The sequence below is a fragment of the Rhipicephalus sanguineus genome, chromosome 9, assembly GCF_013339695.2.
Source record: "Rhipicephalus sanguineus isolate Rsan-2018 chromosome 9, BIME_Rsan_1.4, whole genome shotgun sequence".
NCBI lineage: Eukaryota > Metazoa > Arthropoda > Arachnida > Ixodida > Ixodidae > Rhipicephalus > Rhipicephalus sanguineus.
In genome coordinates this window covers 92,897,846-92,903,619 of record NC_051184.2, presented here as the reverse complement: position 1 = coordinate 92,903,619, position 5,774 = coordinate 92,897,846, and the positions used below count along the sequence as shown (strand labels likewise).

At 47.5% G+C, this 5,774-nt stretch overlaps 1 non-coding gene across 1 annotated transcript; it reads right to left on the bottom strand.

Annotated features, from left to right (window-relative positions):
- Window positions 1-4,779: 4,779 nt before the first annotated feature.
- Window positions 4,780-4,895, bottom strand: Trnal-caa (transfer RNA leucine (anticodon CAA)). The gene is made up of 2 exons: window positions 4,858-4,895; window positions 4,780-4,825 (listed from the first exon to the last, which is right to left on the bottom strand). It is a non-coding gene; the product is annotated as a tRNA-Leu (tRNA).
- Window positions 4,896-5,774: the final 879 nt, after the last annotated feature.

The window sequence follows — 5,774 nt, the reverse complement described above, 5'->3', positions numbered from 1 at the left end:
CAGACCCGCGGAAAACAGCTGCCATCGCCGACTTCGCGCCACCCACCGACAAGAAGGCAGTGCGCCGATTTCTCGGCTTATGCGCCTATTACAGACGCTTCGTCAAAAACTTTTCACGGATCGCCGAACCACTGACGCTTCTCACGAAGGCTAACGTGGAATTCAGGTGGGAAACGGCGCAAGTGCAAGCATTTCAAGAACTTAAACGACGCCTGCAGACGCCACCCATACTTGCGCATTTCAACGATTGCGCCGATACGGAAATACACACCGACGCAAGCAGCGTAGGACTCGGTGCCGTCCTTGTGCAAAAGACTGACGGGCTTGAAAGAGTTATCAGTTATGCTAGCCGGTCACTATCCAATGCAGAAGCCAACTATTCCACAACAGAAAAGGAATGCCTTGCCATCATCTGGGCTACGTCAAAGTTTCGCCCCTACCTCTATGGCAGGCCCTTCAAAGTTGTCAGTGACCATCACGCCTTATGTTGGCTAGCTAACTTGAAGGACCCTTCTGGTCGTCTCGCACGATGGAGTCTCAGACTTCAAGAATTTGACATTACCGTCGTGTACAAGTCCGGACGAAAACACTCTGACGCCGACTGCCTGTCCCGAGCCCCCGTCGACGCGCCGCCGCAAGAGGACGACGACGACTGCTTCCTCGGAACTATAAGTGCCGACGACTTCGCCGAAAGGCAACGAGCCGACGCGGAACTGGGGGGCCTTATGGAGTACCTCGAGTGCAAGACCGCCGTTGTTCCGAAGGTATTCAAGCGAGCACTGCCGTCGTTTTTCTTACGGAACGGCGTTCTCATGAAGAAGAACTTTTCGGCACTTCGAACCGACTACCTTCTTGTCGTGCCCTCATCATTGCGACCAGAGGTCCTGCAGGCCCTACACGACGACCCGACGGCTGGGCACCTCGGTGTTTCCCGCACGCTCGCCAGAATACAGGAAAAATACTACTGGCCACGCCTTGCTGCCGACGTCGCCCACTACGTTAAGACTTGCCGAGATTGCCAGCGACGGAAGACACCGCCGACTAGGCCCGCGGGACTTCTGCAGCCAATTGAACCACCTCACCGGCCGTTCCAGCAAATCGGGATGGACCTACTGGGGCCGTTCCCGACGTCGACTTCCGGCAACAAGTGGATCGTCGTAGCGACCGACTACCTCACCCGCTACGCCGAAACAAAAGCCCTGCCCAAAGGCAGCGCCGCTGAGGTAGCCAAGTTCTTCGTTGAGAACATCGTCCTTCGACACGGCGCCCCAGAGGTTCTCATCACCGACAGAGGTACGGCGTTCACGGCTGACCTGACTAAGGCGATCTTGGAATACAGCCACACAAGCCACCGCCGCACCACCGCGTACCACCCACAGACCAACGGCCTCACCGAGCGTCTAAATAAGACGATCGCCGACATGCTGGCCATGTACGTCGACGTCGAACACAAGACGTGGGACGCCATCCTTCCGTACGTGACCTTCGCGTACAACACGGCCGTACAGGAAACGACGCAGATGACGCCATACAAGTTGGTCTACGGACGGAGCCCGGCAACGACGCTCGACGCCATGCTACCAAACGTGACCGACGAGGAAAACATCGACGTGACCACCTATCTACAGCGCGCCGAAGAAGCACGACAGCTCGCCCGCCTACGGATCAAGAACCAGCAGACGACTGACAGCCGCCGCTACAACCTTCGACGACGCCACATGGAATACCAACCCGGTGACCGTGTATGGGTATGGACGCCAATACGCCGACGAGGACTTAGTGAGAAGCTTCTTCGGCGATACTTCGGACCGTACAGGGTACTTCGACGCCTCGGCGCACTCGACTATGAGGTTGTTCCTGACGGCATTACGAACTCTCAGCGGCGCCGTGCGCGACCTGAAGTCGTCCATGTCGTGCGCCTTAAGCCGTTTTTTGCGCGTTAGCGATACTGGGGACTCTATTTTTTTCCTTTGTTATTGTACTAATTTATTTGTGTATGCACTTGTTTTTTTTTTCTTCTATGCTCTTTCACAAGCATCGGGACGATGCTTTTTCAGAGGGGGGCAATGCCACGCCCACTTCTTGTCTTGTTTTGATGTATTCGGGTTTGACCGGCAGGGACGGTTATCAACGCTCGACGCTGTCCGCGAAGTAGTGTTCTAGAAGCGTCGCGATTGTAGTAGATCGGTTTGTTAAGATTGCGCCCCGCACGCGAATGTTCCAGCTTTGTCTAGAGATTACGCCGCCACCAGCGATATTGCTGGAAAGTTCGATAGCGCCTGTATAAAAGCCGACGCGCGTGACCGCTTGTCAGTTGATCGACGGTCGACGCTCTGTTCGACGCTATCAGTGTATTGCTGTAGTTTGACTTTCATTTTCCCGGCCACAAGTTCGGCCAAATAAACAGTTTCATCTCGGACGTGCTGACTGCTGTCTTCGTCGACGTCACGACCACGTGACAATATATATATATATATATATATATATATCTATGTATATATATATATATATATATATATATATATATATATATATGTATATATATATATATATATATGTATATATATATATATATATATATATATATATATATATATATATATGGACATATACGGTGCATGGCGACGGCGACGGCAAAAATCAGCCGAGACTGTCCATATAATTGCTATCACAATAAAAAAAACAACCGGTGCCCGTGATTGTACAGAAATGCGGGTGTACGCAAATAAGCAATTCGAAGTTGCGTAGGAAGCTCTCCCGATCATGGGCTTGTCAGCGATCAGCCGTTTCTGATACAATAATCTGATCTTTTATCGAGTTGTCAGGGTGATCATAGGCGTGCGCAGGGTTCCCCATCAGGGGGGCGAAGGTTCATCGCAGCGCCCCCCGACCTACTAAGTCAATGTATGGGACAGATTTTGCGCCCCCCCCCCCTCTTAGGTGAATAAAAGGGTCAATGTACGGGGCATATTTTGCGCCCCCCGTGCCCCCCCCCCCCCCCTGTGCGCACGCCTATGAGGGTGATCTGTCATTTCAGGTTGACACATTTCATTGTTGCCTGTGAATATGAACGCATGGCCATCGCTGTTGCCTGTAGGAATTGAAGTGTTGCGCCGCTAATAAACACGTGGATGACAGCTCCAATTCCCGACATGGAGGAAGCTCAGGAGGGAGCATTTCGCAATACGAAATAAGTAAGGAAAGAAAGAAAGAAACAAACAAAGGAAGAAAGAAAGAAAAAACAAAGAAAGAAAGAAAGGAAGAAAGAAAGAAACTAGAAAAAAGAAGAAACAAACAAAGAAAGAAAGACAGGAAGGAAGAAAGATAAACAAAGAAAGAAAGAAAGAAGGTCGGGTGCCCCGATTTCACCGATAGGGGGAATGCTCCTGAATTTTTTTATTGACAGAACAAGTTAAAGTAGACTTAACCGCGCATGCCCCTACAAGGCAATCAGTACCTCACGGACCAACACTCGTGGTTCGATAACATGAAACACGAACACTCACCTTAAGCTTGGCTATCAGTAATTAGCGTTGTCTGAAGCGACTGATGCCACTGACGCCATTTTATGTTGTATGCACATGCATTTAAAGTGCTTGTCCTTATCCCTGTGCCGCGATAATAACCCTTTGAGGGTTGTAGTATGTATGTGCGAAAAGCATACACATAATAATGGTAATTGTTGGGGTTTAATGTCCCAGAACCACGATATTATTATAAGGGACGCCGTAGTGGAGGGCTCCGGAAATTTCGACCACCTGGGGTTCTTTAACGTGCACCTAAATCTAAGCACACGGTCCTCAAGCATTTTCTCCTCCATCTAAAATGCGGCCGCCGCGGCCGGGATTCGATCCCACGACCTTCGGGTCAGCAGTCAAGTAAATCGACAAATAAGGCAGTAAATAAATACAAGTCTTCTTAGCTTTCACCTAAATACGAATTAAAACAGCCATTTAAGCTATAATTCTGCCTTGGGTACACATGTCACCAATATCGACGAAAAATTATCAATGGTATAGTTTTTCCGCAATTAACGTCAGCGTTTCTGGGCAGTAGAAGGAAGTTATGGATGGAAACTTCAATTTAATTCCATATTGCAATTACATAACATGAAAGTCGTGAAAATATGGATCGCATATAATATAATAATAATATCTCGCGTTTAACGTGATCGCATATATGAGGTGGGGAACTGCAGAAACAAAACGCTTTTTCACGGCGGCGCGAAAAAAATATATCACCGCGCTGCCCACGCCAATCTTGAAGCCTGTGTATTTGATGGCTGCAAACGTGGCAAAAAAAAAAAAAAAAACGCTTTTGAATGTCTGGCGTGATGAAAATGACATCAAGTGGCGAGAGCCGCTAAGTGGAAGTAATAATTAATGCCCACATACTGCGTGTTTCTGTTTGCAGTTTCTGCAAAGCGCCAAAGGCCAACAGAATATGAGACCCCCTAAGATATAATGCAATAATTAACTTGGGTCGCTGCGCGTTAATGAAGATAACGCACTAATATGTTTATCCTTAAGATTCCATGGTCGGGCTAGAAAATATTGACAAAAATTTACGAAGTTTTGCCGCGACAAGCACGTACGTGTTTTAATGCATATTTTTGTTCTGCAGTCATTTAGACTACACACATTAATAATAGAGCATTTAAAATTAGTACTCACATTCCAAGGCCGGAAACGCGAGTATTTGTTTGCTCCACGTGATGAGGTTGTCAGCGACAGAAATTTGGCACTGCCTTCTGCAGTCCATACGAAAAAAATAAAAATGTGTCAGAAGTGGGATTCGAACCCACGCCCACATTCGTGGACCAGAATTCCCGTGCCCTTATCAAGGGCAAGGCAATGCCTTGAGTCTGGCGCCTTAGACCACTCGGCCATCCTGACAGCTACATATTACTTGTGAAATAAAATCGCGACACCTTACGTGTTGAGCCGTTTTACTTCGCATGCTGCACATGCACAACGTAACACGCGAAGTTTCATAACGCTATGGAGATTTACAGTGGTATGAAATTATATGATAAAACAAAGCCCCTCTGATACTAACGGTTGCTGATTTCAAAGGACGCTTTTTTAAATTTTATTTCTTACTAAACACAACAAAAGCAGTTGCAAAGGTTACGTGGGTGGGATCGGCCAGGTGTGGTTCAAATGCACGTCACACTGACGATTTTGTCGGAGTAACAATTGCAGCTCTTAAATGCTATGTGTTTGTGCATTGCAAGCACTGAATTAAACCGCTAAAACCCATTATGCATACGGCACTGCCAAAATCAATCTCGAAGGCTATGTATTTAGCGGCTGCAAACGCTGCAAGCGACAGCGGAACCGAAAACGCCTCCCGGCTGCCATCTTCGAAGCGGGAATGAAATAAAAGAAGGAGAGAGAACAATGTTTAGGCTGTCTAAAAAAAAAAAAAAAACATTAATGGTGTCATTCTTTCTCTCGTTGATTTTTTTTTCGCTTTGAATATAGCAGCCGCAACATGTTTTCTTGTGATTCTGGTGTTCTAGACTGTACTACTATGATGCTTTCGGTTTTTGACCCTGCCACAGCTTGCCACGTTTGCAGCCAAATACACAGGCTTCAAGATTGGCGCGGACAACGCTTTAAAACTCTCACAACGTAAATTTGGCAACAGTTGACGTCTTCTTTAATTAGCAGAAATATAAGCTTTAAGATTCGATACCATCGTCGTGCATTTAATAGTCTACAAGCGTAGCGCAGCAAGCCAAGTCAAGACAATCCGTTCAGCTGTGTGTG